Genomic DNA, 24667 nt, shown 5'->3' on the forward strand with positions numbered 1-24667 from the left:
GGTGCGATGCATGAGCAGCGAGTCGCAGCACAACAGGAAACTGTGTCGTGCACTGTTTTCTAGAGACGCGGGGAACGCTGGCGCAGGTAGCGTGGCCGAGCGGTCTAAGGCGCTGGTTTAAGGCACCAGTCTCTTCGGAGGCGTGGGTTCGAATCCCACCGCTGCCAATTTTTACTTCTCGTTTTTGTGGCCATTGCGCTGTGTTCTCGTGGGGTAGAACGCAGCTCCTGCGGCGGCCGCGTCGCGTAGGTAGCGTGGCCGAGCGGTCTAAGGCGCTGGTTTCAGGCACCAGTCTCTTCGGAGGCGTGGGTTCGAATCCACCGCTGCCAACGTTTTCCTGTCTCGAAAACAGGAGCACTGATTTCCCGCGAAGGAAATAGCGCAGCAAAGCGTGAGCGTCGCTCTCTTAAACTGTCGTAGCACAGTGCGCGGTGTAACAACAGGATTCACCGGCGCAGTTTGGTCTCATGATTGCTGGCGTTCGTCTCCACGAGATACGTCCAGAGCATGCCGTTCTACGAAGTGGAAGCGTTAATTTTTGCAGATGTCGTCAAGTAGCGGTGGACGCTCACCGTGTTTGTTGGAGGAGTGCGTGTGTCGTTATCCGGTGTCGTCTAGTGGCTAGGATACCTGGCTCTCACCCAGGAGGCCCGGGTTCGATTCCCGGTACCGGAAATCCACCATTTTGTTGCTCCTCTTAGGCGACTTGTCCCGACTTTGCTCGACTGACGCTACGCTGACGCTTGCAGAAAAGCACGTTAAGTATGAATGACGGCCACAAGTGACGGCGAGAGAGATGCGACACCTGTCCACCTGTGGTCAACAGACTTGGAGGACTGCAAGACACTGCCAGGGAGATGAATGCAGCTACCCACTCTGGTTAGTGTCCTAACAGCGCAGGCACGTTTCGTTGCCCGTATACATATAATGGAGATCGCGTCTGACGCAGTGGCTGAGCTTTGCTGTGTACCGGGCGGGTGCAGTCGCGAGAACTGCTTCCCCGGGCGCCTCCGCGGCCGTGATCGTCTAGTGGTTAGGACATTGCGTTGTGGCCGGCAAAAACCCAGGTTCGAATCCTGGTCACGGCAATTTTGAAGGTTTTGCCTTGCTGTTGCTGCAATCATGATCGTCACCCAGTGTTTGAAATCACAATGCTCTCATCACTTTACACTCATGTTCCGCACGCCGCAGGTTGCACTACCATTTCATTATCAGCAACAAGAAATTCGCCGCCCCAGGGCGTGGGTAGCTGCCTGAGAGGTTAAATATATAGTCGAAAGGGGCAGTTGTTTGAGGTGCGATGCATGAGCAGCGAGTCGCAGCACAACAGGAAACTGTGTCGTGCACTGTTTTCTAGAGACGCGGGGAACGCTGGCGCAGGTAGCGTGGCCGAGCGGTCTAAGGCGCTGGTTTAAGGCACCAGTCTCTTCGGAGGCGTGGTTCGAATCCCACCGCTGCCAATTTTACTTCTCGTTTTTGTGCCATTGCGCTGTGTTCTCGTGGGGTAGAACGCAGCTCCTGCGGCGGCCGCGTCGCGTAGGTAGCGTGGCCGAGCGGTCTAAGGCGCTGGTTTCAGGCACCAGTCTCTTCGAGGCGTGGGTTCGAATCCCACCGCTGCCAACGTTTTCTGTCTCGAAAACAGGAGCACTGATTTCCCGCGAAGGAAATAGCGCAGCAAAGCGTGAGCGTCGCTCTCTTAAACTGTCGTAGCACAGTGCGCGGTGTAACAACAGGATTCACCGGCGCAGTTTGGTCTCATGATTGCTGGCGTTCGTCTCCACGAGATACGTCCAGAGCATGCCGTTCTACGAAGTGGAAGCGTTAATTTTTGCAGATGTCGTCAAGTAGCGGGTGGACGCTCACCGTGTTTTGTTGGAGGAGTGCGTGTGTCGTTATCCGGTGTCGTCTAGTGGCTAGGATACCTGGCTCTCACCCAGGAGGCCCGGGTTCGATTCCCGGTACCGGAAATCCACCATTTTGTTGCTCCTCTTAGGCGACTTGTCCCGACTTTGCTCGACTGACGCTACGCTGACGCTTGCAGAAAAGCACGTTAAGTATGAATGACGGCCACAAGTGACGGCGAGAGAGATGCGACACCTGTCCACCTGTGGTCAACAGACTTGGAGGACTGCAAGACACTGCCAGGGAGATGAATGCAGCTACCCACTCTGGTTAGTGTCCTAACAGCGCAGGCACGTTTCGTTTGCCCGTATACATATAATGGAGATCGCGTCTGACGCAGTGGGCTGAGCTTTGCTGTGTACCGGGCGGGTGCAGTCGCGAGAACTGCTTCCCCGGGCGCCTCCGCGGCCGTGATCGTCTAGTGGTTAGGACATTGCGTTGTGGCCGCAAAAACCCAGGTTCGAATCCTGGTCACGGCAATTTTGAAGGTTTTGCCTTGCTGTTGCTGCAATCATGATCGTCACCCAGTGTTTGAAATCACAATGCTCTCATCACTTTACACTCATGTTCCGCACGCCGCAGGTTGCACTACCATTTCATTATCAGCAACAAGAAATTCGGCCGCCCCAGGGCGTGGGTAGCTGCCTGAGAGGTTAAATATATAGTCGAAAGGGGCAGTTGTTTGAGGTGCGATGCATGAGCAGCGAGTCGCAGCACAACAGGAAACTGTGTCGTGCACTGTTTTCTAGAGACGCGGGGAACGCTGGCGCAGGTAGCGTGGCCGAGCGGTCTAAGGCGCTGGTTTAAGGCACCAGTCTCTTCGGAGGCGTGGGTTCGAATCCCACCGCTGCCAATTTTTACTTCTCGTTTTTGTGCCATTGCGCTGTGTTCTCGTGGGGTAGAACGCAGCTCCTGCGGCGGCCGCGTCGCGTAGGTAGCGTGGCCGAGCGGTCTAAGGCGCTGGTTTCAGGCACCAGTCTCTTCGGAGGCGTGGGTTCGAATCCCACCGCTGCCAACGTTTTCTGTCTCGAAAACAGGAGCACTGATTTCCCGCGAAGGAAATAGCGCAGCAAAGCGTGAGCGTCGCTCTCTTAAACTGTCGTAGCACAGTGCGCGGTGTAACAACAGGATTCACCGGCGCAGTTTGGTCTCATGATTGCTGGCGTTCGTCTCCACGAGATACGTCCAGAGCATGCCGTTCTACGAAGTGGAAGCGTTAATTTTTGCAGATGTCGTCAAGTAGCGGGTGGACGCTCACCGTGTTTGTTGGAGGAGTGCGTGTGTCGTTATCCGGTGTCGTCTAGTGGCTAGGATACCTGGCTCTCACCCAGGAGGCCCGGGTTCGATTCCCGGTACCGGAAATCCACCATTTTGTTGCTCCTCTTAGGCGACTTGTCCCGACTTTGCTCGACTGACGCTACGCTGACGCTTGCAGAAAAGCACGTTAAGTATGAATGACGGCCACAAGTGACGGCGAGAGAGATGCGACACCTGTCCACCTGTGGTCAACAGACTTGGAGGACTGCAAGACACTGCCAGGGAGATGAATGCAGCTACCCACTCTGGTTAGTGTCCTAACAGCGCAGGCACGTTTCGTTTGCCCGTATACATATAATGGAGATCGCGTCTGACGCAGTGGGCTGAGCTTTGCTGTGTACCGGGCGGGTGCAGTCGCGAGAACTGCTTCCCCGGGCGCCTCCGCGGCCGTGATCGTCTAGTGGTTAGGACATTGCGTTGTGGCCGCAAAAACCCAGGTTCGAATCCTGGTCACGGCAATTTTGAAGGTTTTGCCTTGCTGTTGCTGCAATCATGATCGTCACCCAGTGTTTGAAATCACAATGCTCTCATCACTTTACACTCATGTTCCGCACGCCGCAGGTTGCACTACCATTTCATTATCAGCAACAAGAAATTCGGCCGCCCCAGGGCGTGGGTAGCTGCCTGAGAGGTTAAATATATAGTCGAAAGGGGCAGTTGTTTGAGGTGCGATGCATGAGCAGCGAGTCGCAGCACAACAGGAAACTGTGTCGTGCACTGTTTTCTAGAGACGCGGGAACGCTGGCGCAGGTAGCGTGGCCGAGCGGTCTAAGGCGCTGGTTTAAGGCACCAGTCTCTTCGGAGGCGTGGGTTCGAATCCCACCGCTGCCAATTTTTACTTCTCGTTTTTGTGCCATTGCGCTGTGTTCTCGTGGGGTAGAACGCAGCTCCTGCGGCGGCCGCGTCGCGTAGGTAGCGTGGCCGAGCGGTCTAAGGCGCTGGTTTCAGGCACCAGTCTCTTCGGAGGCGTGGGTTCGAATCCCACCGCTGCCAACGTTTTCTGTCTCGAAAACAGGAGCACTGATTTCCCGCGAAGGAAATAGCGCAGCAAAGCGTGAGCGTCGCTCTCTTAAACTGTCGTAGCACAGTGCGCGGTGTAACAACAGGATTCACCGGCGCAGTTTGGTCTCATGATTGCTGGCGTTCGTCTCCACGAGATACGTCCAGAGCATGCCGTTCTACGAAGTGGAAGCGTTAATTTTTGCAGATGTCGTCAAGTAGCGGTGGACGCTCACCGTGTTTGTTGGAGGAGTGCGTGTGTCGTTATCCGGTGTCGTCTAGTGGCTAGGATACCTGGCTCTCACCCAGGAGGCCCGGGTTCGATTCCCGGTACCGGAAATCCACCATTTTGTTGCTCCTCTTAGGCGACTTGTCCCGACTTTGCTCGACTGACGCTACGCTGACGCTTGCAGAAAAGCACGTTAAGTATGAATGACGGCCACAAGTGACGGCGAGAGAGATGCGACACCTGTCCACCTGTGGTCAACAGACTTGGAGGACTGCAAGACACTGCCAGGGAGATGAATGCAGCTACCCACTCTGGTTAGTGTCCTAACAGCGCAGGCACGTTTCGTTTGCCCGTATACATATAATGGAGATCGCGTCTGACGCAGTGGGCTGAGCTTTGCTGTGTACCGGGCGGGTGCAGTCGCGAGAACTGCTTCCCCGGGCGCCTCCGCGGCCGTGATCGTCTAGTGGTTAGGACATTGCGTTGTGGCCGCAAAAACCCAGGTTCGAATCCTGGTCACGGCAATTTTGAGGTTTTGCCTTGCTGTTGCTGCAATCATGATCGTCACCCAGTGTTTGAAATCACAATGCTCTCATCACTTTACACTCATGTTCCGCACGCCGCAGGTTGCACTACCATTTCATTATCAGCAACAAGAAATTCGGCCGCCCAGGGCGTGGGTAGCTGCCTGAGAGGTTAAATATATAGTCGAAAGGGGCAGTTGTTTGAGGTGCGATGCATGAGCAGCGAGTCGCAGCACAACAGGAAACTGTGTCGTGCACTGTTTTCTAGAGACGCGGGGAACGCTGGCGCAGGTAGCGTGGCCGAGCGGTCTAAGGCGCTGGTTTAAGGCACCAGTCTCTTCGGAGGCGTGGGTTCGAATCCACCGCTGCCAATTTTTACTTCTCGTTTTTGTGCCATTGCGCTGTGTTCTCGTGGGGTAGAACGCAGCTCCTGCGGCGGCCGCGTCGCGTAGGTAGCGTGGCCGAGCGGTCTAAGGCGCTGGTTTCAGGCACCAGTCTCTTCGGAGGCGTGGGTTCGAATCCCACCGCTGCCAACGTTTTCTGTCTCGAAAACAGGAGCACTGATTTCCCGCGAAGGAAATAGCGCAGCAAAGCGTGAGCGTCGCTCTCTTAAACTGTCGTAGCACAGTGCGCGGTGTAACAACAGGATTCACCGGCGCAGTTTGGTCTCATGATTGCTGGCGTTCGTCTCCACGAGATACGTCCAGAGCATGCCGTTCTACGAAGTGGAAGCGTTAATTTTTGCAGATGTCGTCAAGTAGCGGGTGGACGCTCACCGTGTTTGTTGGAGGAGTGCGTGTGTCGTTATCCGGTGTCGTCTAGTGGCTAGGATACCTGGCTCTCACCCAGGAGGCCCGGGTTCGATTCCCGGTACCGGAAATCCACCATTTTGTTGCTCCTCTTAGGCGACTTGTCCCGACTTTGCTCGACTGACGCTACGCTGACGCTTGCAGAAAAGCACGTTAAGTATGAATGACGGCCACAAGTGACGGCGAGAGAGATGCGACACCTGTCCACCTGTGGTCAACAGACTTGGAGGACTGCAAGACACTGCCAGGGAGATGAATGCAGCTACCCACTCTGGTTAGTGTCCTAACAGCGCAGGCACGTTTCGTTTGCCCGTATACATATAATGGAGATCGCGTCTGACGCAGTGGGCTGAGCTTTGCTGTGTACCGGGCGGGTGCAGTCGCGAGAACTGCTTCCCCGGGCGCCTCCGCGGCCGTGATCGTCTAGTGGTTAGGACATTGCGTTGTGGCCGCAAAAACCCAGGTTCGAATCCTGGTCACGGCAATTTTGAAGGTTTTGCCTTGCTGTTGCTGCAATCATGATCGTCACCCAGTGTTTGAAATCACAATGCTCTCATCACTTTACACTCATGTTCGCACGCCGCAGGTTGCACTACCATTTCATTATCAGCAACAAGAAATTCGGCCGCCCCAGGGCGTGGGTAGCTGCCTGAGAGGTTAAATATATAGTCGAAAGGGGCAGTTGTTTGAGGTGCGATGCATGAGCAGCGAGTCGCAGCACAACAGGAAACTGTGTCGTGCACTGTTTTCTAGAGACGCGGGGAACGCTGGCGCAGGTAGCGTGGCCGAGCGGTCTAAGGCGCTGGTTTAAGGCACCAGTCTCTTCGGAGGCGTGGGTTCGAATCCCACCGCTGCCAATTTTTACTTCTCGTTTTTGTGCCATTGCGCTGTGTTCTCGTGGGGTAGAACGCAGCTCCTGCGGCGGCCGCGTCGCGTAGGTAGCGTGGCCGAGCGGTCTAAGGCGCTGGTTTCAGGCACCAGTCTCTTCGGAGGCGTGGGTTCGAATCCCACCGCTGCCAACGTTTTCTGTCTCGAAAACAGGAGCACTGATTTCCCGCGAAGGAAATAGCGCAGCAAAGCGTGAGCGTCGCTCTCTTAAACTGTCGTAGCACAGTGCGCGGTGTAACAACAGGATTCACCGGCGCAGTTTGGTCTCATGATTGCTGGCGTTCGTCTCCACGAGATACGTCCAGAGCATGCCGTTCTACGAAGTGGAAGCGTTAATTTTTGCAGATGTCGTCAAGTAGCGGGTGGACGCTCACCGTGTTTGTTGGAGGAGTGCGTGTGTCGTTATCCGGTGTCGTCTAGTGGCTAGGATACCTGGCTCTCACCCAGGAGGCCCGGGTTCGATTCCCGGTACCGGAAATCCACCATTTTGTTGCTCCTCTTAGGCGACTTGTCCCGACTTTGCTCGACTGACGCTACGCTGACGCTTGCAGAAAAGCACGTTAAGTATGAATGACGGCCACAAGTGACGGCGAGAGAGATGCGACACCTGTCCACCTGTGGTCAACAGACTTGGAGGACTGCAAGACACTGCCAGGGAGATGAATGCAGCTACCCACTCTGGTTAGTGTCCTAACAGCGCAGGCACGTTTCGTTTGCCCGTATACATATAATGGAGATCGCGTCTGACGCAGTGGGCTGAGCTTTGCTGTGTACCGGGCGGGTGCAGTCGCGAGAACTGCTTCCCCGGGCGCCTCCGCGGCCGTGATCGTCTAGTGGTTAGGACATTGCGTTGTGGCCGCAAAAACCCAGGTTCGAATCCTGGTCACGGCAATTTGAAGGTTTTGCCTTGCTGTTGCTGCAATCATGATCGTCACCCAGTGTTTGAAATCACAATGCTCTCATCACTTTACACTCATGTTCCGCACGCCGCAGGTTGCACTACCATTTCATTATCAGCAACAAGAAATTCGGCCGCCCAGGGCGTGGGTAGCTGCCTGAGAGGTTAAATATATAGTCGAAAGGGGCAGTTGTTTGAGGTGCGATGCATGAGCAGCGAGTCGCAGCACAACAGGAAACTGTGTCGTGCACTGTTTTCTAGAGACGCGGGGAACGCTGCGCAGGTAGCGTGGCCGAGCGGTCTAAGGCGCTGGTTTAAGGCACCAGTCTCTTCGGAGGCGTGGGTTCGAATCCCACCGCTGCCAATTTTTACTTCTCGTTTTTGTGCCATTGCGCTGTGTTCTCGTGGGGTAGAACGCAGCTCCTGCGGCGGCCGCGTCGCGTAGGTAGCGTGGCCGAGCGGTCTAAGGCGCTGGTTTCAGGCACCAGTCTCTTCGGAGGCGTGGGTTCGAATCCCACCGCTGCCAACGTTTTCTGTCTCGAAAACAGGAGCACTGATTTCCCGCGAAGGAAATAGCGCAGCAAAGCGTGAGCGTCGCTCTCTTAAACTGTCGTAGCACAGTGCGCGGTGTAACAACAGGATTCACCGGCGCAGTTTGGTCTCATGATTGCTGGCGTTCGTCTCCACGAGATACGTCCAGAGCATGCCGTTCTACGAAGTGGAAGCGTTAATTTTTGCAGATGTCGTCAAGTAGCGGGTGGACGCTCACCGTGTTTGTTGGAGGAGTGCGTGTGTCGTTATCCGGTGTCGTCTAGTGGCTAGGATACCTGGCTCTCACCCAGGAGGCCCGGGTTCGATTCCCGGTACCGGAAATCCACCATTTTGTTGCTCCTCTTAGGCGACTTGTCCCGACTTTGCTCGACTGACGCTACGCTGACGCTTGCAGAAAAGCACGTTAAGTATGAATGACGGCCACAAGTGACGGCGAGAGAGATGCGACACCTGTCCACCTGTGGTCAACAGACTTGGAGGACTGCAAGACACTGCCAGGGAGATGAATGCAGCTACCCACTCTGGTTAGTGTCCTAACAGCGCAGGCACGTTTCGTTTGCCCGTATACATATAATGGAGATCGCGTCTGACGCAGTGGGCTGAGCTTTGCTGTGTACCGGGCGGTGCAGTCGCGAGAACTGCTTCCCCGGGCGCCTCCGCGGCCGTGATCGTCTAGTGGTTAGGACATTGCGTTGTGGCCGCAAAAACCCAGGTTCGAATCCTGGTCACGGCAATTTTGAAGGTTTTGCCTTGCTGTTGCTGCAATCATGATCGTCACCCAGTGTTTGAAATCACAATGCTCTCATCACTTTACACTCATGTTCCGCACGCCGCAGGTTGCACTACCATTTCATTATCAGCAACAAGAAATTCGGCCGCCCCAGGGCGTGGGTAGCTGCCTGAGAGGTTAAATATATAGTCGAAAGGGGCAGTTGTTTGAGGTGCGATGCATGAGCAGCGAGTCGCAGCACAACAGGAAACTGTGTCGTGCACTGTTTTCTAGAGACGCGGGGAACGCTGGCGCAGGTAGCGTGGCCGAGCGGTCTAAGGCGCTGGTTTAAGGCACCAGTCTCTTCGGAGGCGTGGGTTCGAATCCCACCGCTGCCAATTTTTACTTCTCGTTTTTGTGCATTGCGCTGTGTTCTCGTGGGGTAGAACGCAGCTCCTGCGGCGGCCGCGTCGCGTAGGTAGCGTGGCCGAGCGGTCTAAGGCGCTGGTTTCAGGCACCAGTCTCTTCGGAGGCGTGGGTTCGAATCCCACCGCTGCCAACGTTTTCTGTCTCGAAAACAGGAGCACTGATTTCCCGCGAAGGAAATAGCGCAGCAAAGCGTGAGCGTCGCTCTCTTAAACTGTCGTAGCACAGTGCGCGGTGTAACAACAGGATTCACCGGCGCAGTTTGGTCTCATGATTGCTGGCGTTCGTCTCCACGAGATACGTCCAGAGCATGCCGTTCTACGAAGTGGAAGCGTTAATTTTGCAGATGTCGTCAAGTAGCGGGTGGACGCTCACCGTGTTTGTTGGAGGAGTGCGTGTGTCGTTATCCGGTGTCGTCTAGTGGCTAGGATACCTGGCTCTCACCCAGGAGGCCCGGGTTCGATTCCCGGTACCGGAAATCCACCATTTTGTTGCTCCTCTTAGGCGACTTGTCCCGACTTTGCTCGACTGGACGCTACGCTGACGCTTGCAGAAAAGCACGTTAAGTATGAATGACGGCCACAAGTGACGGCGAGAGAGATGCGACACCTGTCCACCTGTGGTCAACAGACTTGGAGGACTGCAAGACACTGCCAGGGAGATGAATGCAGCTACCCACTCTGGTTAGTGTCCTAACAGCGCAGGCACGTTTCGTTTGCCCGTATACATATAATGGAGATCGCGTCTGACGCAGTGGGCTGAGCTTTGCTGTGTACCGGGCGGGTGCAGTCGCGAGAACTGCTTCCCCGGCGCCTCCGCGGCCGTGATCGTCTAGTGGTTAGGACATTGCGTTGTGGCCGCAAAAACCCAGGTTCGAATCCTGGTCACGGCAATTTTGAAGGTTTTGCTTGCTGTTGCTGCAATCATGATCGTCACCCAGTGTTTGAAATCACAATGCTCTCATCACTTTACACTCATGTTCCGCACGCCGCAGGTTGCACTACCATTTCATTATCAGCAACAAGAAATTCGGCCGCCCCAGGGCGTGGGTAGCTGCCTGAGAGGTTAAATATATAGTCGAAAGGGGCAGTTGTTTGAGGTGCGATGCATGAGCAGCGAGTCGCAGCACAACAGGAAACTGTGTCGTGCACTGTTTTCTAGAGACGCGGGGAACGCTGGCGCAGGTAGCGTGGCCGAGCGGTCTAAGGCGCTGGTTTAAGGCACCAGTCTCTTCGGAGGCGTGGGTTCGAATCCCACCGCTGCCAATTTTTACTTCTCGTTTTTGTGCCATTGCGCTGTGTTCTCGTGGGGTAGAACGCAGCTCCTGCGGCGGCCGCGTCGCGTAGGTAGCGTGGCCGAGCGGTCTAAGGCGCTGGTTTCAGGCACCAGTCTCTTCGGAGGCGTGGGTTCGAATCCCACCGCTGCCAACGTTTTCTGTCTCGAAAACAGGAGCACTGATTTCCCGCGAAGGAAATAGCGCAGCAAAGCGTGAGCGTCGCTCTCTTAAACTGTCGTAGCACAGTGCGCGGTGTAACAACAGGATTCACCGGCGCAGTTTGGTCTCATGATTGCTGGCGTTCGTCTCCACGAGATACGTCCAGAGCATGCCGTTCTACGAAGTGGAAGCGTTAATTTTTGCAGATGTCGTCAAGTAGCGGGTGGACGCTCACCGTGTTTGTTGGAGGAGTGCGTGTGTCGTTATCCGGTGTCGTCTAGTGGCTAGGATACCTGGCTCTCACCCAGGAGGCCCGGGTTCGATTCCCGGTACCGGAAATCCACCATTTTGTTGCTCCTCTTAGGCGACTTGTCCCGACTTTGCTCGACTGACGCTACGCTGACGCTTGCAGAAAAGCACGTTAAGTATGAATGACGGCCACAAGTGACGGCGAGAGAGATGCGACACCTGTCCACCTGTGGTCAACAGACTTGGAGGACTGCAAGACACTGCCAGGAGATGAATGCAGCTACCCACTCTGGTTAGTGTCCTAACAGCGCAGGCACGTTTCGTTTGCCCGTATACATATAATGGAGATCGCGTCTGACGCAGTGGGCTGAGCTTTGCTGTGTACCGGGCGGGTGCAGTCGCGAGAACTGCTTCCCCGGGCGCCTCCGCGGCCGTGATCGTCTAGTGGTTAGGACATTGCGTTGTGGCCGCAAAAACCCAGGTTCGAATCCTGGTCACGGCAATTTTGAAGGTTTTGCCTTGCTGTTGCTGCAATCATGATCGTCACCCAGTGTTTGAAATCACAATGCTCTCATCACTTTACACTCATGTTCCGCACGCCGCAGGTTGCACTACCATTTCATTATCAGCAACAAGAAATTCGGCCGCCCCAGGGCGTGGGTAGCTGCCTGGAGAGGTTAAATATATAGTCGAAAGGGGCAGTTGTTTGAGGTGCGATGCATGAGCAGCGAGTCGCAGCACAACAGGAAACTGTGTCGTGCACTGTTTTCTAGAGACGCGGGGAACGCTGGCGCAGGTAGCGTGGCCGAGCGGTCTAAGGCGCTGGTTTAAGGCACCAGTCTCTTCGGAGGCGTGGGTTCGAATCCACCGCTGCCAATTTTTACTTCTCGTTTTTGTGCCATTGCGCTGTGTTCTCGTGGGGTAGAACGCAGCTCCTGCGGCGGCCGCGTCGCGTAGGTAGCGTGGCCGAGCGGTCTAAGGCGCTGGTTTCAGGCACCAGTCTCTTCGGAGGCGTGGGTTCGAATCCCACCGCTGCCAACGTTTTCTGTCTCGAAAACAGGAGCACTGATTTCCCGCGAAGGAAATAGCGCAGCAAAGCGTGAGCGTCGCTCTCTTAAACTGTCGTAGCACAGTGCGCGGTGTAACAACAGGATTCACCGGCGCAGTTTGGTCTCATGATTGCTGGCGTTCGTCTCCACGAGATACGTCCAGAGCATGCCGTTCTACGAAGTGGAAGCGTTAATTTTTGCAGATGTCGTCAAGTAGCGGGTGGACGCTCACCGTGTTTGTTGGAGGAGTGCGTGTGTCGTTATCCGGTGTCGTCTAGTGGCTAGGATACCTGGCTCTCACCCAGGAGGCCCGGGTTCGATTCCCGGTACCGGAAATCCACCATTTTGTTGCTCCTCTTAGGCGACTTGTCCCGACTTTGCTCGACTGACGCTACGCTGACGCTTGCAGAAAAGCACGTTAAGTATGAATGACGGCCACAAGTGACGGCGAGAGAGATGCGACACCTGTCCACCTGTGGTCAACAGACTTGGAGGACTGCAAGACACTGCCAGGGAGATGAATGCAGCTACCCACTCTGGTTAGTGTCCTAACAGCGCAGGCACGTTTCGTTTGCCCGTATACATATAATGGAGATCGCGTCTGACGCAGTGGGCTGAGCTTTGCTGTGTACCGGGCGGGTGCAGTCGCGAGAACTGCTTCCCGGGCGCCTCCGCGGCCGTGATCGTCTAGTGGTTAGGACATTGCGTTGTGGCCGCAAAAACCCAGGTTCGAATCCTGGTCACGGCAATTTTGAAGGTTTTGCCTTGCTGTTGCTGCAATCATGATCGTCACCCAGTGTTTGAAATCACAATGCTCTCATCACTTTACACTCATGTTCCGCACGCCGCAGGTTGCACTACCATTTCATTATCAGCAACAAGAAATTCGGCCGCCCCAGGGCGTGGGTAGCTGCCTGAGAGGTTAAATATATAGTCGAAAGGGGCAGTTGTTTGAGGTGCGATGCATGAGCAGCGAGTCGCAGCACAACAGGAAACTGTGTCGTGCACTGTTTTCTAGAGACGCGGGGAACGCTGGCGCAGGTAGCGTGGCCGAGCGGTCTAAGGCGCTGGTTTAAGGCACCAGTCTCTTCGGAGGCGTGGGTTCGAATCCCACCGCTGCCAATTTTTACTTCTCGTTTTTGTGCCATTGCGCTGTGTTCTCGTGGGGTAGAACGCAGCTCCTGCGGCGGCCGCGTCGCGTAGGTAGCGTGGCCGAGCGGTCTAAGGCGCTGGTTTCAGGCACCAGTCTCTTCGGAGGCGTGGGTTCGAATCCCACCGCTGCCAACGTTTTCTGTCTCGAAAACAGGAGCACTGATTTCCCGCGAAGGAAATAGCGCAGCAAAGCGTGAGCGTCGCTCTCTTAAACTGTCGTAGCACAGTGCGCGGTGTAACAACAGGATTCACCGGCGCAGTTTGGTCTCATGATTGCTGGCGTTCGTCTCCACGAGATACGTCCAGAGCATGCCGTTCTACGAAGTGGAAGCGTTAATTTTTGCAGTTGTCGTCAAGTAGCGGGTGGACGCTCACCGTGTTTGTTGGAGGAGTGCGTGTGTCGTTATCCGGTGTCGTCTAGTGGCTAGGATACCTGGCTCTCACCCAGGAGGCCCGGGTTCGATTCCCGGTACCGGAAATCCACCATTTTGTTGCTCCTCTTAGGCGACTTGTCCCGACTTTGCTCGACTGACGCTACGCTGACGCTTGCAGAAAAGCACGTTAAGTATGAATGACGGCCACAAGTGACGGCGAGAGAGATGCGACACCTGTCCACCTGTGGTCAACAGACTTGGAGGACTGCAAGACACTGCCAGGGAGATGAATGCAGCTACCCACTCTGGTTAGTGTCCTAACAGCGCAGGCACGTTTCGTTTGCCCGTATACATAAATGGAGATCGCGTCTGACGCAGTGGGCTGAGCTTTGCTGTGTACCGGGCGGGTGCAGTCGCGAGAACTGCTTCCCCGGGCGCCTCCGCGGCAGTGATCGTCTAGTGGTTAGGACATTGCGTTGTGGCCGCAAAAACCCAGGTTCGAATCCTGGTCACGGCAATTTTGAAGGTTTTGCCTTGCTGTTGCTGCAATCATGATCGTCACCCAGTGTTTGAAATCACAATGCTCTCATCACTTTACACTCATGTTCCGCACGCCGCAGGTTGCACTACCGTTTCATTATCAGCAACAAGAAATTCGGCCGCCCCAGGGCGTGGGTAGCTGCCTGAGAGGTTAAATCTATAGTCGAAAGGGGCAGTTGTTTGAGGTGCGATGCATGAGCAGCGAGTCGCAGCACAACAGGAAACTGTGTCGTGCACTGTTTTCTAGAGACGCGGGGAACGCTGGCGCAGGTAGCGTGGCCGAGCGGTCTAAGGCGCTGGTTTAAGGCACCAGTCTCTTCGGAGGCGTGGGTTCGAATCCCACCGCTGCCAATTTTTACTTCTCGTTTTTGTGCCATTGCGCTGTGTTCTCGTGGGGTAGAACGCAGCTCCTGCGGCGGCCGCGTCGCGTAGGTAGCGTGGCCGAGCGGTCTAAGGCGCTGGTTTCAGGCACCAGTCTCTTCGGAGGCGTGGGTTCGAATCCCACCGCTGCCAACGTTTTCTGTCTCGAAAACAGGAGCACTGATTTCCCGCGAAGGAAATAGCGCAGCAAAGCGTGAGCGTCGCTCTCTTAAACTGTCGTAGCACAGTGCGCGGTGTAACAACAGGATTCACCGGCGCAGTTTGGTCTCATGATTGCTGGCGTTCGTCTCCACGAGATACGTCCAGAGCATGCCGTTCTACGAAGTGGAAGCGTTAATTTTTGCAGTTGTCGTCAAGTAGCGGGTGGACGCTCACCGTGTTTGTTGGAGGAGTGCGTGTGTCGTTATCCGGTGTCGTCTAGTGGCTAGGATACCTGGCTCTCACCCAGGAGGCCCGGGTTCGATTCCCGGTACCGGAAATCCACCATTTTGTTGCTCCTCTTAGGCGACTTGTCCCGACTTTGCTCGACTGACGCTACGCTGACGCTTGCAGAAAAGCACGTTAAGTATGAATGACGGCCACAAGTGACGGCGAGAGAGATGCGACACCTGTCCACCTGTGGTCAACAGACTTGGAGGACTGCAAGACACTGCCAGGGAGGTGAATGCAGCTAACCACTCTGGTTAGTGTCCTAACAGCGCAGGCACGTTTCGTTTGCCCGTATACATATAATGGAGATCGCGTCTGACGCAGTGGGCTGAGCTTTGCTGTGTACCGGGCGGGTGCAGTCGCGAGAACTGCTTCCCCGGGCGCCTCCGCGGCAGTGATCGTCTAGTGGTTAGGACATTGCGTTGTGGCCGCAAAAACCCAGGTTCGAATCCTGGTCACGGCAATTTTGAAGGTTTTGCCTTGCTGTTGCTGCAATCATGATCGTCACCCAGTGTTTGAAATCACAATGCTCTCATCACTTTACACTCATGTTCCGCACGCCGCAGGTTGCACTACCGTTTCATTATCAGCAACAAGAAATTCGGCCGCCCCAGGGCGTGGGTAGCTGCCTGAGAGGTTAAATCTATAGTCGAAAGGGGCAGTTGTTTGAGGTGCGATGCATGAGCAGCGAGTCGCAGCACAACAGGAAACTGTGTCGTGCACTGTTTTCTAGAGACGCGGGGAACGCTGGCGCAGGTAGCGTGGCCGAGCGGTCTAAGGCGCTGGTTTAAGGCACCAGTCTCTTCGGAGGCGTGGGTTCGAATCCCACCGCTGCCAATTTTTACTTCTCGTTTTTGTGCCATTGCGCTGTGTTCTCGTGGGGTAGAACGCAGCTCCTGCGGCGGCCGCGTCGCGTAGGTAGCGTGGCCGAGCGGTCTAAGGCGCTGGTTTCAGGCACCAGTCTCTTCGGAGGCGTGGGTTCGAATCCCACCGCTGCCAACGTTTTCTGTCTCGAAAACAGGAGCACTGATTTCCCGCGAAGGAAATAGCGCAGCAAAGCGTGAGCGTCGCTCTCTTAAACTGTCGTAGCACAGTGCGCGGTGTAACAACAGGATTCACCGGCGCAGTTTGGTCTCATGATTGCTGGCGTTCGTCTCCACGAGATACGTCCAGAGCATGCCGTTCTACGAAGTGGAAGCGTTAATTTTTGCAGTTGTCGTCAAGTAGCGGGTGGACGCTCACCGTGTTTGTTGGAGGAGTGCGTGTGTCGTTATCCGGTGTCGTCTAGTGGCTAGGATACCTGGCTCTCACCCAGGAGGCCCGGGTTCGATTCCCGGTACCGGAAATCCACCATTTGTTGCTCCTCTTAGGCGACTTGTCCCGACTTTGCTCGACTGACGCTACGCTGACGCTTGCAGAAAAGCACGTTAAGTATGAATGACGGCCACAAGTGACGGCGAGAGAGATGCGACACCTGTCCACCTGTGGTCAACAGACTTGGAGGACTGCAAGACACTGCCAGGGAGATGAATGCAGCTACCCACTCTGGTTAGTGTCCTAACAGCGCAGGCACGTTTCGTTTGCCCGTATACATATAATGGAGATCGCGTCTGACGCAGTGGGCTGAGCTTTGCTGTGTACCGGGCGGGTGCAGTCGCGAGAACTGCTTCCCCGGGCGCCTCCGCGGCAGTGATCGTCTAGTGGTTAGGACATTGCGTTGTGGCCGCAAAAAACCCAGGTTCGAATCCTGGTCACGGCAATTTTGAAGGTTTTGCCTTGCTGTTGCTGCAATCATGATCGTCACCCAGTGTTTGAAATCACAATGCTCTCATCACTTTACACTCATGTTCCGCACGCCGCAGGTTGCACTACCGTTTCATTATCAGCAACAAGAAATTCGGCCGCCCCAGGGCGTGGGTAGCTGCCTGAGAGGTTAAATCTATAGTCGAAAGGGGCAGTTGTTTGAGGTGCGATGCATGAGCAGCGAGTCGCAGCACAACAGGAAACTGTGTCGTGCCACTGTTTTCTAGAGACGCGGGGAACGCTGGCGCAGGTAGCGTGGCCGAGCGGTCTAAGGCGCTGGTTTAAGGCACCAGTCTCTTCGGAGGCGTGGGTTCGAATCCCACCGCTGCCAATTTTTACTTCTCGTTTTTGTGCCATTGCGCTGTGTTCTCGTGGGGTAGAACGCAGCTCCTGCGGCGGCCGCGTCGCGTAGGTAGCGTGCCGAGCGGTCTAAGGCGCTGGTTTCAGGCACCAGTCTCTTCGGAGGCGTGGGTTCGAATCCCACCGCTGCCAACGTTTTCTGTCTCGAAAACAGGAGCACTGATTTCCCGCGAAGGAAATAGCGCAGCAAAGCGTGAGCGTCGCTCTCTTAAACTGTCGTAGCACAGTGCGCGGTGTAACAACAGGATTCACCGGCGCAGTTTGGTCTCATGATTGCTGGCGTTCGTCTCCACGAGATACGTCCAGAGCATGCCGTTCTACGAAGTGGAAGCGTTAATTTTTGCAGTTGTCGTCAAGTAGCGGGTGGACGCTCACCGTGTTTGTTGGAGGAGTGCGTGTGTCGTTATCCGGTGTCGTCTAGTGGCTAGGATACCTGGCTCTCACCCAGGAGGCCCGGGTTCGATTCCCGGTACCGGAAATCCACCATTTTGTTGCTCCTCTTAGGCGACTTGTCCCGACTTTGCTCGACTGACGCTACGCTGACGCTTGCAGAAAAGCACGTTAAGTATGAATGACGGCCACAAGTGACGGCGAGAGAGATGCGACACCTGTCCACCTGTGGTCAACAGACTTGGAGGACTGCAAGACACTGCCAGGGAGGTGAATGCAGCTAACCACTCTGGTTAGTGTCCTAACAGCGCAGGCACGTTTCGTTTGCCCGTATACATATAATGGAGATCGCGTCTGACGCAGTGGGCTGAGCTTTGCTGTGTACCGGGCGGGTGCAGTCGCGAGAACTGCTTCCCCGGGCGCCTCCGCGGCAGTGATCGTCTAGTGGTTAGGACATTGCGTTGTGGCCGCAAAAACCCAGGTTCGAATCCTGGTCACGGCAATTTTGAAGGTTTTGCCTTGCTGTTGCTGCAATCATGATCGTCACCCAGTGTTTGAAATCACAATGCTCTCATCACTTTACACTCATGTTCCGCACGCCGCAGGTTGCACTACCGTTTCATTATCAGCAACAAGAAATTCGGCCGCCCCAGGGCGTGGGTAGCTGCCTGAGAGGTTAAATCTATAGTCGAAAGGGGCAGTTGTTTGAGGTGCGATGCATGAGCAGCGAGTCGCAGCACAACAGGAAACTGTGTCGTGCACTGTTTTCTAGAGACGCGGGGAACGCTGGCGCAGGTAGCGTGGCCGAGCGGTCTAAGGCGCTGGTTTAAGGCACCAGTCTCTTCGGAGGCGTGGGTTCGAATCCCACCGCTGCCAATTTTTACTTCTCGTTTTTGTGCCATTGCGCTGTGTTCTCGTGGGGTAGAACGCAGCTCCTGCGGCGGCCGCGTCGCGTAGGTAGCGTGGCCGAGCGGTCTAAGGCGCTGGTTTCAGGCACCAGTCTCTTCGGAGGCGTGGGTTCGAATCCCACCGCTGCCAACGTTTTCTGTCTCGAAAACAGGAGCACTGATTTCCCGCGAAGGAAATAGCGCAGCAAAGCGTGAGCGTCGCTCTCTTAAACTGTCGTAGCACAGTGCGCGGTGTAACAACAGGATTCACCGGCGCAGTTTGGTCTCATGATTGCTGGCGTTCGTCTCCACGAGATACGTCCAGAGCATGCCGTTCTACGAAGTGGAAGCGTTAATTTTTGCAGTTGTCGTCAAGTAGCGGGTGACGCTCACCGTGTTTGTTGGAGGAGTGCGTGTGTCGTTATCCGGTGTCGTCTAGTGGCTAGGATACCTGGCTCTCACCCAGGAGGCCCGGGTTCGATTCCCGGTACCGGAAATCCACCATTTTGTTGCTCCTCTTAGGCGACTTGTCCCGACCTTGCTCGACTGACGCTACGCTGACGCTTGCAGAAAAGCACGTTAAGTATGAATGACGGCCACAAGTGACGGCGAGAGAGATGCGACACCTGTCCACCTGTGGTCAACAGACTTGGAGGACTGCAAGACACTGCCAGGGAGGTGAATGCAGCTAACCACTCTGGTTAGTGTCCTAACAGCGCAGGCACGTTTCGTTTGCCCGTATACATATAATGGAGATCGCGTCTGACGCAGTGGGCTGAGCTTTGCTGTGTACCGGGCGGGTGCAGTCGCGAGACTGCTTCCCCGGGCGCCTCCGCGGCAGTGATCGTCTAGTGGTTAGGACATTGCGTTGTGGCCGCAAAAACCCAGGTTCGAATCCTGGTCACGGCAATTTTGAAGGTTTTGCCTTGCTGTTGCTGCAATCATGATCGTCACCCAGTGTTTGAAATCACAATGCTCTCATCACTTTACACTCATGTTCCGCACGCCGCAGGTTGCACTACCGTTTCATTATCAGCAACAAGAAATTCGGCCGCCCCAGGGCGTGGGTAGCTGCCTGAGAGGTTAAATCTATAGTCGAAAGGGGCAGTTGTTTGAGGTGCGATGCATGAGCAGCGAGTCGCAGCACAACAGGAAACTGTGTCGTGCACTGTTTTCTAGAGACGCGGGGAACGCTGGCGCAGGTAGCGTGGCCGAGCGGTCTAAGGCGCTGGTTTAAGGCACCAGTCTCTTCGGAGGCGTGGGTTCGAATCCCACCGCTGCCAATTTTTACTTCTCGTTTTTGTGCCATTGCGCTGTGTTCTCGTGGGGTAGAACGCAGCTCCTGCGGCGGCCGCGTCGCGTAGGTAGCGTGGCCGAGCGGTCTAAGGCGCTGGTTTCAGGCACCAGTCTCTTCGGAGGCGTGGGTTCGAATCCCACCGCTGCCAACGTTTTCTGTCTCGAAAACAGGAGCACTGATTTCCCGCGAAGGAAATAGCGCAGCAAAGCGTGAGCGTCGCTCTCTTAAACTGTCGTAGCACAGTGCGCGGTGTAACAACAGGATTCGTAACAACAGGATTCACCGGCGCAGTTTGGTCTCATGATTGCTGGCGTTCGTCTCCACGAGATACGTCCAGAGCATGCCGTTCTACGAAGTGGAAGCGTTAATTTTTGCAGTTGTCGTCAAGTAGCGGGTGGACGCTCACCGTGTTTGTTGAGGAGTGCGTGTGTCGTTATCCGTGTCGTCTAGTGGCTAGGATACCTGGCTCTCACCCAGGAGGCCCGGGTTCGATTCCCGGTACCGGAAATCCACCATTTGTTGCTCCTCTTAGGCGACTTGTCCCGACTTTGCTCGACTGACGCTACGCTGACGCTTGCAGAAAAGCACGTTAAGTATGAATGACGGCCACAAGTGACGGCGAGAGAGATGCGACAACCTGTCCACCTGTGGTCAACAGACTTGGAGGACTGCAAGACACTGCCAGGGAGGTGAATGCAGCTAACCACTCTGGTTAGTGTCCTAACAGCGCAGGCACGTTTCGTTTGCCCGTATACATATAATGGAGATCGCGTCTGACGCAGTGGGCTGAGCTTTGCTGTGTACCGGGCGGGTGCAGTCGCGAGAACTGCTTCCCCGGGCGCCTCCGCGGCAGTGATCGTCTAGTTGTTAGGACATTGCGTTGTGGCCGCAAAAACCCAGGTTCGAATCCTGGTCACGGCAATTTTGAAGTTTTGCCTTGCTGTTGCTGCAATCATGATCGTCACCCAGTGTTTGAAATCACAATGCTCTCATCACTTTACACTCATGTTCCGCACGCCGCAGTTGCACTACCGTTTCATTATCAGCAACAAGAAATTCGGCCGCCCCAGGGCGTGGGTAGCTGCCTGAGAGGTTAAATCTATAGTCGAAAGGGGCAGTTGTTTGAGGTGCGATGCATGAGCAGCGAGTCGCAGCACAACAGGAAACTGTGTCGTGCACTGTTTTCTAGAGACGCGGGGAACGCTGGCGCAGGTAGCGTGGCCGAGCGGTCTAAGGCGCTGGTTTAAGGCACCAGTCTCTCGGAGGCGTGGGTTCGAATCCCACCGCTGCCAATTTTTACTTCTCGTTTTTGTGCCATTGCGCTGTGTTCTCGTGGGGTAGAAACGCAGCTCCTGCGGCGGCCGCGTCGCGTAGGTAGCGTGGCCGAGCGGTCTAAGCGCTGGTTTCAGGCACCAGTCTCTTCGGAGGCGTGGGTTCGAATCCCACCGCTGCCAACGTTTTCTGTCTCGAAAACAGGAGCACTGATTTCCCGCGAAGGAAATAGCGCAGCAAAGCGTGAGCGTCGCTCTCTTAAACTGTCGTAGCACAGTGCGCGGTGTAACAACAGGATTCACCGGCGCAGTTTGGTCTCATGATTGCTGGCGTTCGTCTCCACGAGATACGTCCAGAGCATGCCGTTCTACGAAGTGGAAGCGTTAATTTTTGCAGTTGTCGTCAAGTAGCGGGTGGACGCTCACCGTGTTTGTTGGAGGAGTGCGTGTGTCGTTATCCGGTGTCGTCTAGTGGCTAGGATACCTGGCTCTCACCCAGGAGGCCCGGGTTCGATTCCCGGTACCGGAAATCCACCATTTTGTTGCTCCTCTTAGGCGACTTGTCCCGACTTTGCTCGACTGACGCTACGCTGACGCTTGCAGAAAAGCACGTTAAGTATGAATGACGGCCACAAGTGACGGCGAGAGAGATGCGACACCTGTCCACCTGTGGTCAACAGACTTGGAGGACTGCAAGACACTGCCAGGGAGATGAATGCAGCTACCCACTCTGGTTAGTGTCCTAACAGCGCAGGCACGTTTCGTTTGCCCGTATACATATAATGGAGATCGCGTCTGACGCAGTGGGCTGAGCTTTGCTGTGTACCGGGCGGGTGCAGTCGCGAGAACTGCTTCCCCGGGCGCCTCCGCGGCAGTGATCGTCTAGTGGTTAGGACATTGCGTTGTGGCCGCAAAAACCCAGGTTCGAATCCTGGTCACGGCAATTTTGAAGGTTTTGCCTTGCTGTTGCTGCAATCATGATCGTCACCCAGTGTTTGAAATCACAATGCTCTCATCACTTTACACTCATGTTCCGCACGCCGCAGGTTGCACTACCGTTTCATTATCAGCAACAAGAAATTCGGCCGCCCCAGGGCGTGGGTAGCTGCCTGAGAGGTTAAATCTATAGTCGAAAGGGGCAGTTGTTTGAGGTGCGATGCATGAGCAGCGAGTCGCAGCACAACAGGAAACTGTGTCGTGCACTGTTTTCTAGAGACGCGGGGAACGCTGGCGCAGGTAGCGTGGCCGAGCGGTCTAAGGCGCTGGTTAAGGCACCAGTCTCTTCGGAGGCGTGGGTTCGAATCCCACCGCTGCCAATTTTTACTTCTCGTTTTTGTGCCATTGCGCTGTGTTCTCGTGGGGTAGAACGCAGCTCCTGCGGCGGCCGCGTCGCGTAGGTAGCGTGGCCGAGCGGTCTAAGGCGCTGGTTTCAGGCACCAGTCTCTTCGGAGGCGTGGGTTCGAATCCCACCGCTGCCAACGTTTTCTGTCTCGAAAACAGGAGCACTGATTTCCCGCGAAGGAAATAGCGCAGCAAAGCGTGAGCGTCGCTCTCTTAAACTGTCGTAGCACAGTGCGCGGTGTAACAACAGGATTCACCGGCGCAGTTTGGTCTCATGATTGCTGGCGTTCGTCTCCACGAGATACGTCCAGAGCATGCCGTTCTACGAAGTGGAAGCGTTAATTTTTGCAGTTGTCGTCAAGTAGCGGGTGGACGCTCACCGTGTTTGTTGGAGGAGTGCGTGTGTCGTTATCCGGTGTCGTCTAGTGGCTAGGATACCTGGCTCTCACCCAGGAGGCCCGGGTTCGATTCCCGGTACCGGAAATCCACCATTTTGTTGCTCCTCTTAGGCGACTTGTCCCGACTTTGCTCGACTGACGCTACGCTGACGCTTGCAGAAAAGCACGTTAAGTATGAATGACGGCCACAAGTGACGGCGAGAGAGATGCGACACCTGTCCACCTGTGGTCAACAGACTTGGAGGACTGCAAGACACTGCCAGGGAGGTGAATGCAGCTAACCACTCTGGTTAGTGTCCTAACAGCGCAGGCACGTTTCGTTTGCCCGTATACATATAATGGAGATCGCGTCTGACGCAGTGGGCTGAGCTTTGCTGTGTACCGGGCGGGTGCAGTCGCGAGAACTGCTTCCCGGGCGCCTCCGCGGCAGTGATCGTCTAGTTGTTAGGACATTGCGTTGTGGCCGCAAAAACCCAGGTTCGAATCCTGGTCACGGCAATTTTGAAGGTTTTGCCTTGCTGTTGCTGCAATCATGATCGTCACCCAGTGTTTGAAATCACAATGCTCTCATCACTTTACACTCATGTTCCGCACGCCGCAGGTTGCACTACCGTTTCATTATCAGCAACAAGAAATTCGGCCGCCCCACCGCCCCAGGGCGTGGGTAGCTGCCTGAGAGGTTAAATCTATAGTCGAAAGGGGCAGTTGTTTGAGGTGCGATGCATGAGCAGCGAGTCGCAGCACAACAGGAAACTGTGTCGTGCACTGTTTTCTAGAGACGCGGGGAACGCTGGCGCAGGTAGCGTGGCCGAGCGGTCTAAGGCGCTGGTTTAAGGCACCAGTCTCTTCGGAGGCGTGGGTTCGAATCCCACCGCTGCCAATTTTTACTTCTCGTTTTTGTGCCATTGCGCTGTGTTCTCGTGGGGTAGAACGCAGCTCCTGCGGCGGCCGCGTCGCGTAGGTAGCGTGGCCGAGCGGTCTAAGGCGCTGGTTTCAGGCACCAGTCTCTTCGGAGGCGTGGGTTCGAATCCCACCGCTGCCAACGTTTTCTGTCTCGAAAACAGGAGCACTGATTTCCCGCGAAGGAAATAGCGCAGCAAAGCGTGAGCGTCGCTCTCTTAAACTGTCGTAGCACAGTGCGCGGTGTAACAACAGGATTCACCGGCGCAGTTTGGTCTCATGATTGCTGGCGTTCGTCTCCACGAGATACGTCCAGAGCATGCCGTTCTACGAAGTGGAAGCGTTAATTTTTGCAGTTGTCGTCAAGTAGCGGGTGGACGCTCACCGTGTTTGTTGGAGGAGTGCGTGTGTCGTTATCCGGTGTCGTCTAGTGGCTAGGATACCTGGCTCTCACCCAGGAGGCCCGGGTTCGATTCCCGGTACCGGAAATCCACCATTTTGTTGCTCCTCTTAGGCGACTTGTCCCGACTTTGCTCGACTGACGCTACGCTGACGCTTGCAGAAAAGCACGTTAAGTATGAATGACGGCCACAAGTGACGGCGAGAGAGATGCGACACCTGTCCACCTGTGGTCAACAGACTTGGAGGACTGCAAGACACTGCCAGGGAGGTGAATGCAGCTAACCACTCTGGTTAGTGTCCTAACAGCGCAGGCACGTTTCGTTTGCCCGTATACATATAATGGAGATCGCGTCTGACGCAGTGGGCTGAGCTTTGCTGTGTACCGGGCGGGTGCAGTCGCGAGAACTGCTTCCCCGGGCGCCTCCGCGGCAGTGATCGTCTAGTGGTTAGGACATTGCGTTGTGGCCGCAAAAACCCAGGTTCGAATCCTGGTCACGGCAATTTTGAAGGTTTTGCCTTGCTGTTGCTGCAATCATGATCGTCACCCAGTGTTTGAAATCACAATGCTCTCATCACTTTACACTCATGTTCCGCACGCCGCAGGTTGCACTACCGTTTCATTATCAGCAACAAGAAATTCGGCCGCCCCAGGGCGTGGGTAGCTGCCTGAGAGGTTAAATCTATAGTCGAAAGGGGCAGTTGTTTGAGGTGCGATGCATGAGCAGCGAGTCGCAGCACAACAGGAAACTGTGTCGT

General features: G+C 55.3%; 72 non-coding genes across 72 annotated transcripts; all 72 read left to right on the plus strand.

Annotated features, from left to right (window-relative positions):
- Positions 1–85: 85 nt before the first annotated feature.
- Positions 86–167, plus strand: Trnal-aag (transfer RNA leucine (anticodon AAG)). The gene has a single exon. It is a non-coding gene; the product is annotated as a tRNA-Leu (tRNA).
- An 81-nt stretch (positions 168–248) lies between these two features.
- Positions 249–329, plus strand: Trnal-cag (transfer RNA leucine (anticodon CAG)). The gene has a single exon. It is a non-coding gene; the product is annotated as a tRNA-Leu (tRNA).
- Positions 330–603: 274 nt separating this feature from the next.
- Positions 604–675, plus strand: Trnae-cuc (transfer RNA glutamic acid (anticodon CUC)). Its single transcript has one exon. It is a non-coding gene; the product is annotated as a tRNA-Glu (tRNA).
- Positions 676–1015: 340 nt separating this feature from the next.
- Trnah-gug (transfer RNA histidin (anticodon GUG)) lies at positions 1016–1088 on the plus strand. The gene has a single exon. It is a non-coding gene; the product is annotated as a tRNA-His (tRNA).
- Positions 1089–1379: 291 nt separating this feature from the next.
- Trnal-aag (transfer RNA leucine (anticodon AAG)) lies at positions 1380–1460 on the plus strand. The gene has a single exon. It is a non-coding gene; the product is annotated as a tRNA-Leu (tRNA).
- A 79-nt stretch (positions 1461–1539) lies between these two features.
- Positions 1540–1620, plus strand: Trnal-cag (transfer RNA leucine (anticodon CAG)). The gene has a single exon. It is a non-coding gene; the product is annotated as a tRNA-Leu (tRNA).
- A 275-nt stretch (positions 1621–1895) lies between these two features.
- Positions 1896–1967, plus strand: Trnae-cuc (transfer RNA glutamic acid (anticodon CUC)). The gene has a single exon. It is a non-coding gene; the product is annotated as a tRNA-Glu (tRNA).
- A 342-nt stretch (positions 1968–2309) lies between these two features.
- Trnah-gug (transfer RNA histidin (anticodon GUG)) lies at positions 2310–2381 on the plus strand. The gene has a single exon. It is a non-coding gene; the product is annotated as a tRNA-His (tRNA).
- A 292-nt stretch (positions 2382–2673) lies between these two features.
- On the plus strand, positions 2674–2755 carry Trnal-aag (transfer RNA leucine (anticodon AAG)). Its single transcript has one exon. It is a non-coding gene; the product is annotated as a tRNA-Leu (tRNA).
- An 80-nt stretch (positions 2756–2835) lies between these two features.
- Positions 2836–2917, plus strand: Trnal-cag (transfer RNA leucine (anticodon CAG)). Its single transcript has one exon. It is a non-coding gene; the product is annotated as a tRNA-Leu (tRNA).
- A 274-nt stretch (positions 2918–3191) lies between these two features.
- Positions 3192–3263, plus strand: Trnae-cuc (transfer RNA glutamic acid (anticodon CUC)). The gene has a single exon. It is a non-coding gene; the product is annotated as a tRNA-Glu (tRNA).
- Positions 3264–3605: 342 nt separating this feature from the next.
- Positions 3606–3677, plus strand: Trnah-gug (transfer RNA histidin (anticodon GUG)). Its single transcript has one exon. It is a non-coding gene; the product is annotated as a tRNA-His (tRNA).
- A 291-nt stretch (positions 3678–3968) lies between these two features.
- Trnal-aag (transfer RNA leucine (anticodon AAG)) lies at positions 3969–4050 on the plus strand. The gene has a single exon. It is a non-coding gene; the product is annotated as a tRNA-Leu (tRNA).
- Positions 4051–4130: 80 nt separating this feature from the next.
- Trnal-cag (transfer RNA leucine (anticodon CAG)) lies at positions 4131–4212 on the plus strand. Its single transcript has one exon. It is a non-coding gene; the product is annotated as a tRNA-Leu (tRNA).
- A 273-nt stretch (positions 4213–4485) lies between these two features.
- Trnae-cuc (transfer RNA glutamic acid (anticodon CUC)) lies at positions 4486–4557 on the plus strand. Its single transcript has one exon. It is a non-coding gene; the product is annotated as a tRNA-Glu (tRNA).
- Positions 4558–4899: 342 nt separating this feature from the next.
- Positions 4900–4971, plus strand: Trnah-gug (transfer RNA histidin (anticodon GUG)). The gene has a single exon. It is a non-coding gene; the product is annotated as a tRNA-His (tRNA).
- Positions 4972–5261: 290 nt separating this feature from the next.
- On the plus strand, positions 5262–5342 carry Trnal-aag (transfer RNA leucine (anticodon AAG)). The gene has a single exon. It is a non-coding gene; the product is annotated as a tRNA-Leu (tRNA).
- Positions 5343–5422: 80 nt separating this feature from the next.
- On the plus strand, positions 5423–5504 carry Trnal-cag (transfer RNA leucine (anticodon CAG)). The gene has a single exon. It is a non-coding gene; the product is annotated as a tRNA-Leu (tRNA).
- A 274-nt stretch (positions 5505–5778) lies between these two features.
- On the plus strand, positions 5779–5850 carry Trnae-cuc (transfer RNA glutamic acid (anticodon CUC)). Its single transcript has one exon. It is a non-coding gene; the product is annotated as a tRNA-Glu (tRNA).
- Positions 5851–6192: 342 nt separating this feature from the next.
- Positions 6193–6264, plus strand: Trnah-gug (transfer RNA histidin (anticodon GUG)). The gene has a single exon. It is a non-coding gene; the product is annotated as a tRNA-His (tRNA).
- Positions 6265–6555: 291 nt separating this feature from the next.
- On the plus strand, positions 6556–6637 carry Trnal-aag (transfer RNA leucine (anticodon AAG)). The gene has a single exon. It is a non-coding gene; the product is annotated as a tRNA-Leu (tRNA).
- An 80-nt stretch (positions 6638–6717) lies between these two features.
- On the plus strand, positions 6718–6799 carry Trnal-cag (transfer RNA leucine (anticodon CAG)). Its single transcript has one exon. It is a non-coding gene; the product is annotated as a tRNA-Leu (tRNA).
- A 274-nt stretch (positions 6800–7073) lies between these two features.
- On the plus strand, positions 7074–7145 carry Trnae-cuc (transfer RNA glutamic acid (anticodon CUC)). Its single transcript has one exon. It is a non-coding gene; the product is annotated as a tRNA-Glu (tRNA).
- A 342-nt stretch (positions 7146–7487) lies between these two features.
- On the plus strand, positions 7488–7559 carry Trnah-gug (transfer RNA histidin (anticodon GUG)). Its single transcript has one exon. It is a non-coding gene; the product is annotated as a tRNA-His (tRNA).
- Positions 7560–7848: 289 nt separating this feature from the next.
- Trnal-aag (transfer RNA leucine (anticodon AAG)) lies at positions 7849–7930 on the plus strand. Its single transcript has one exon. It is a non-coding gene; the product is annotated as a tRNA-Leu (tRNA).
- An 80-nt stretch (positions 7931–8010) lies between these two features.
- On the plus strand, positions 8011–8092 carry Trnal-cag (transfer RNA leucine (anticodon CAG)). Its single transcript has one exon. It is a non-coding gene; the product is annotated as a tRNA-Leu (tRNA).
- A 274-nt stretch (positions 8093–8366) lies between these two features.
- Trnae-cuc (transfer RNA glutamic acid (anticodon CUC)) lies at positions 8367–8438 on the plus strand. The gene has a single exon. It is a non-coding gene; the product is annotated as a tRNA-Glu (tRNA).
- Positions 8439–8779: 341 nt separating this feature from the next.
- Positions 8780–8851, plus strand: Trnah-gug (transfer RNA histidin (anticodon GUG)). The gene has a single exon. It is a non-coding gene; the product is annotated as a tRNA-His (tRNA).
- A 292-nt stretch (positions 8852–9143) lies between these two features.
- Trnal-aag (transfer RNA leucine (anticodon AAG)) lies at positions 9144–9225 on the plus strand. The gene has a single exon. It is a non-coding gene; the product is annotated as a tRNA-Leu (tRNA).
- A 79-nt stretch (positions 9226–9304) lies between these two features.
- On the plus strand, positions 9305–9386 carry Trnal-cag (transfer RNA leucine (anticodon CAG)). Its single transcript has one exon. It is a non-coding gene; the product is annotated as a tRNA-Leu (tRNA).
- Positions 9387–9659: 273 nt separating this feature from the next.
- Positions 9660–9731, plus strand: Trnae-cuc (transfer RNA glutamic acid (anticodon CUC)). Its single transcript has one exon. It is a non-coding gene; the product is annotated as a tRNA-Glu (tRNA).
- A 342-nt stretch (positions 9732–10073) lies between these two features.
- On the plus strand, positions 10074–10145 carry Trnah-gug (transfer RNA histidin (anticodon GUG)). The gene has a single exon. It is a non-coding gene; the product is annotated as a tRNA-His (tRNA).
- A 291-nt stretch (positions 10146–10436) lies between these two features.
- Positions 10437–10518, plus strand: Trnal-aag (transfer RNA leucine (anticodon AAG)). Its single transcript has one exon. It is a non-coding gene; the product is annotated as a tRNA-Leu (tRNA).
- An 80-nt stretch (positions 10519–10598) lies between these two features.
- On the plus strand, positions 10599–10680 carry Trnal-cag (transfer RNA leucine (anticodon CAG)). The gene has a single exon. It is a non-coding gene; the product is annotated as a tRNA-Leu (tRNA).
- Positions 10681–10954: 274 nt separating this feature from the next.
- Trnae-cuc (transfer RNA glutamic acid (anticodon CUC)) lies at positions 10955–11026 on the plus strand. Its single transcript has one exon. It is a non-coding gene; the product is annotated as a tRNA-Glu (tRNA).
- Positions 11027–11367: 341 nt separating this feature from the next.
- Trnah-gug (transfer RNA histidin (anticodon GUG)) lies at positions 11368–11439 on the plus strand. The gene has a single exon. It is a non-coding gene; the product is annotated as a tRNA-His (tRNA).
- A 293-nt stretch (positions 11440–11732) lies between these two features.
- Positions 11733–11813, plus strand: Trnal-aag (transfer RNA leucine (anticodon AAG)). Its single transcript has one exon. It is a non-coding gene; the product is annotated as a tRNA-Leu (tRNA).
- Positions 11814–11893: 80 nt separating this feature from the next.
- Positions 11894–11975, plus strand: Trnal-cag (transfer RNA leucine (anticodon CAG)). Its single transcript has one exon. It is a non-coding gene; the product is annotated as a tRNA-Leu (tRNA).
- A 274-nt stretch (positions 11976–12249) lies between these two features.
- Positions 12250–12321, plus strand: Trnae-cuc (transfer RNA glutamic acid (anticodon CUC)). The gene has a single exon. It is a non-coding gene; the product is annotated as a tRNA-Glu (tRNA).
- A 341-nt stretch (positions 12322–12662) lies between these two features.
- Positions 12663–12734, plus strand: Trnah-gug (transfer RNA histidin (anticodon GUG)). The gene has a single exon. It is a non-coding gene; the product is annotated as a tRNA-His (tRNA).
- A 292-nt stretch (positions 12735–13026) lies between these two features.
- Positions 13027–13108, plus strand: Trnal-aag (transfer RNA leucine (anticodon AAG)). Its single transcript has one exon. It is a non-coding gene; the product is annotated as a tRNA-Leu (tRNA).
- An 80-nt stretch (positions 13109–13188) lies between these two features.
- On the plus strand, positions 13189–13270 carry Trnal-cag (transfer RNA leucine (anticodon CAG)). The gene has a single exon. It is a non-coding gene; the product is annotated as a tRNA-Leu (tRNA).
- A 274-nt stretch (positions 13271–13544) lies between these two features.
- Positions 13545–13616, plus strand: Trnae-cuc (transfer RNA glutamic acid (anticodon CUC)). Its single transcript has one exon. It is a non-coding gene; the product is annotated as a tRNA-Glu (tRNA).
- Positions 13617–13957: 341 nt separating this feature from the next.
- Positions 13958–14029, plus strand: Trnah-gug (transfer RNA histidin (anticodon GUG)). The gene has a single exon. It is a non-coding gene; the product is annotated as a tRNA-His (tRNA).
- Positions 14030–14321: 292 nt separating this feature from the next.
- On the plus strand, positions 14322–14403 carry Trnal-aag (transfer RNA leucine (anticodon AAG)). The gene has a single exon. It is a non-coding gene; the product is annotated as a tRNA-Leu (tRNA).
- Positions 14404–14483: 80 nt separating this feature from the next.
- Trnal-cag (transfer RNA leucine (anticodon CAG)) lies at positions 14484–14565 on the plus strand. The gene has a single exon. It is a non-coding gene; the product is annotated as a tRNA-Leu (tRNA).
- A 274-nt stretch (positions 14566–14839) lies between these two features.
- Trnae-cuc (transfer RNA glutamic acid (anticodon CUC)) lies at positions 14840–14911 on the plus strand. Its single transcript has one exon. It is a non-coding gene; the product is annotated as a tRNA-Glu (tRNA).
- A 342-nt stretch (positions 14912–15253) lies between these two features.
- On the plus strand, positions 15254–15325 carry Trnah-gug (transfer RNA histidin (anticodon GUG)). The gene has a single exon. It is a non-coding gene; the product is annotated as a tRNA-His (tRNA).
- A 292-nt stretch (positions 15326–15617) lies between these two features.
- Positions 15618–15699, plus strand: Trnal-aag (transfer RNA leucine (anticodon AAG)). Its single transcript has one exon. It is a non-coding gene; the product is annotated as a tRNA-Leu (tRNA).
- An 80-nt stretch (positions 15700–15779) lies between these two features.
- Trnal-cag (transfer RNA leucine (anticodon CAG)) lies at positions 15780–15861 on the plus strand. Its single transcript has one exon. It is a non-coding gene; the product is annotated as a tRNA-Leu (tRNA).
- A 274-nt stretch (positions 15862–16135) lies between these two features.
- Positions 16136–16207, plus strand: Trnae-cuc (transfer RNA glutamic acid (anticodon CUC)). The gene has a single exon. It is a non-coding gene; the product is annotated as a tRNA-Glu (tRNA).
- Positions 16208–16548: 341 nt separating this feature from the next.
- On the plus strand, positions 16549–16621 carry Trnah-gug (transfer RNA histidin (anticodon GUG)). The gene has a single exon. It is a non-coding gene; the product is annotated as a tRNA-His (tRNA).
- Positions 16622–16914: 293 nt separating this feature from the next.
- On the plus strand, positions 16915–16996 carry Trnal-aag (transfer RNA leucine (anticodon AAG)). Its single transcript has one exon. It is a non-coding gene; the product is annotated as a tRNA-Leu (tRNA).
- An 80-nt stretch (positions 16997–17076) lies between these two features.
- Positions 17077–17157, plus strand: Trnal-cag (transfer RNA leucine (anticodon CAG)). Its single transcript has one exon. It is a non-coding gene; the product is annotated as a tRNA-Leu (tRNA).
- A 274-nt stretch (positions 17158–17431) lies between these two features.
- Positions 17432–17503, plus strand: Trnae-cuc (transfer RNA glutamic acid (anticodon CUC)). The gene has a single exon. It is a non-coding gene; the product is annotated as a tRNA-Glu (tRNA).
- Positions 17504–17845: 342 nt separating this feature from the next.
- On the plus strand, positions 17846–17917 carry Trnah-gug (transfer RNA histidin (anticodon GUG)). The gene has a single exon. It is a non-coding gene; the product is annotated as a tRNA-His (tRNA).
- A 292-nt stretch (positions 17918–18209) lies between these two features.
- Positions 18210–18291, plus strand: Trnal-aag (transfer RNA leucine (anticodon AAG)). Its single transcript has one exon. It is a non-coding gene; the product is annotated as a tRNA-Leu (tRNA).
- An 80-nt stretch (positions 18292–18371) lies between these two features.
- Positions 18372–18453, plus strand: Trnal-cag (transfer RNA leucine (anticodon CAG)). Its single transcript has one exon. It is a non-coding gene; the product is annotated as a tRNA-Leu (tRNA).
- Positions 18454–18726: 273 nt separating this feature from the next.
- On the plus strand, positions 18727–18798 carry Trnae-cuc (transfer RNA glutamic acid (anticodon CUC)). The gene has a single exon. It is a non-coding gene; the product is annotated as a tRNA-Glu (tRNA).
- Positions 18799–19139: 341 nt separating this feature from the next.
- Positions 19140–19211, plus strand: Trnah-gug (transfer RNA histidin (anticodon GUG)). Its single transcript has one exon. It is a non-coding gene; the product is annotated as a tRNA-His (tRNA).
- Positions 19212–19503: 292 nt separating this feature from the next.
- Trnal-aag (transfer RNA leucine (anticodon AAG)) lies at positions 19504–19585 on the plus strand. The gene has a single exon. It is a non-coding gene; the product is annotated as a tRNA-Leu (tRNA).
- An 80-nt stretch (positions 19586–19665) lies between these two features.
- Positions 19666–19747, plus strand: Trnal-cag (transfer RNA leucine (anticodon CAG)). The gene has a single exon. It is a non-coding gene; the product is annotated as a tRNA-Leu (tRNA).
- A 1063-nt stretch (positions 19748–20810) lies between these two features.
- Trnal-aag (transfer RNA leucine (anticodon AAG)) lies at positions 20811–20891 on the plus strand. Its single transcript has one exon. It is a non-coding gene; the product is annotated as a tRNA-Leu (tRNA).
- An 81-nt stretch (positions 20892–20972) lies between these two features.
- Positions 20973–21053, plus strand: Trnal-cag (transfer RNA leucine (anticodon CAG)). Its single transcript has one exon. It is a non-coding gene; the product is annotated as a tRNA-Leu (tRNA).
- Positions 21054–21327: 274 nt separating this feature from the next.
- Positions 21328–21399, plus strand: Trnae-cuc (transfer RNA glutamic acid (anticodon CUC)). Its single transcript has one exon. It is a non-coding gene; the product is annotated as a tRNA-Glu (tRNA).
- A 342-nt stretch (positions 21400–21741) lies between these two features.
- Trnah-gug (transfer RNA histidin (anticodon GUG)) lies at positions 21742–21813 on the plus strand. The gene has a single exon. It is a non-coding gene; the product is annotated as a tRNA-His (tRNA).
- A 453-nt stretch (positions 21814–22266) lies between these two features.
- Trnal-cag (transfer RNA leucine (anticodon CAG)) lies at positions 22267–22348 on the plus strand. Its single transcript has one exon. It is a non-coding gene; the product is annotated as a tRNA-Leu (tRNA).
- A 274-nt stretch (positions 22349–22622) lies between these two features.
- On the plus strand, positions 22623–22694 carry Trnae-cuc (transfer RNA glutamic acid (anticodon CUC)). Its single transcript has one exon. It is a non-coding gene; the product is annotated as a tRNA-Glu (tRNA).
- Positions 22695–23407: 713 nt separating this feature from the next.
- Trnal-aag (transfer RNA leucine (anticodon AAG)) lies at positions 23408–23489 on the plus strand. The gene has a single exon. It is a non-coding gene; the product is annotated as a tRNA-Leu (tRNA).
- An 80-nt stretch (positions 23490–23569) lies between these two features.
- On the plus strand, positions 23570–23651 carry Trnal-cag (transfer RNA leucine (anticodon CAG)). Its single transcript has one exon. It is a non-coding gene; the product is annotated as a tRNA-Leu (tRNA).
- Positions 23652–23925: 274 nt separating this feature from the next.
- Trnae-cuc (transfer RNA glutamic acid (anticodon CUC)) lies at positions 23926–23997 on the plus strand. The gene has a single exon. It is a non-coding gene; the product is annotated as a tRNA-Glu (tRNA).
- Positions 23998–24339: 342 nt separating this feature from the next.
- Trnah-gug (transfer RNA histidin (anticodon GUG)) lies at positions 24340–24411 on the plus strand. Its single transcript has one exon. It is a non-coding gene; the product is annotated as a tRNA-His (tRNA).
- The last annotated feature ends 256 nt before the right edge of the window (positions 24412–24667 follow it).

Source organism: Schistocerca nitens, unplaced genomic scaffold (genome assembly GCF_023898315.1).
Source record: "Schistocerca nitens isolate TAMUIC-IGC-003100 unplaced genomic scaffold, iqSchNite1.1 HiC_scaffold_285, whole genome shotgun sequence".
Lineage (NCBI taxonomy): Eukaryota > Metazoa > Arthropoda > Insecta > Orthoptera > Acrididae > Schistocerca > Schistocerca nitens.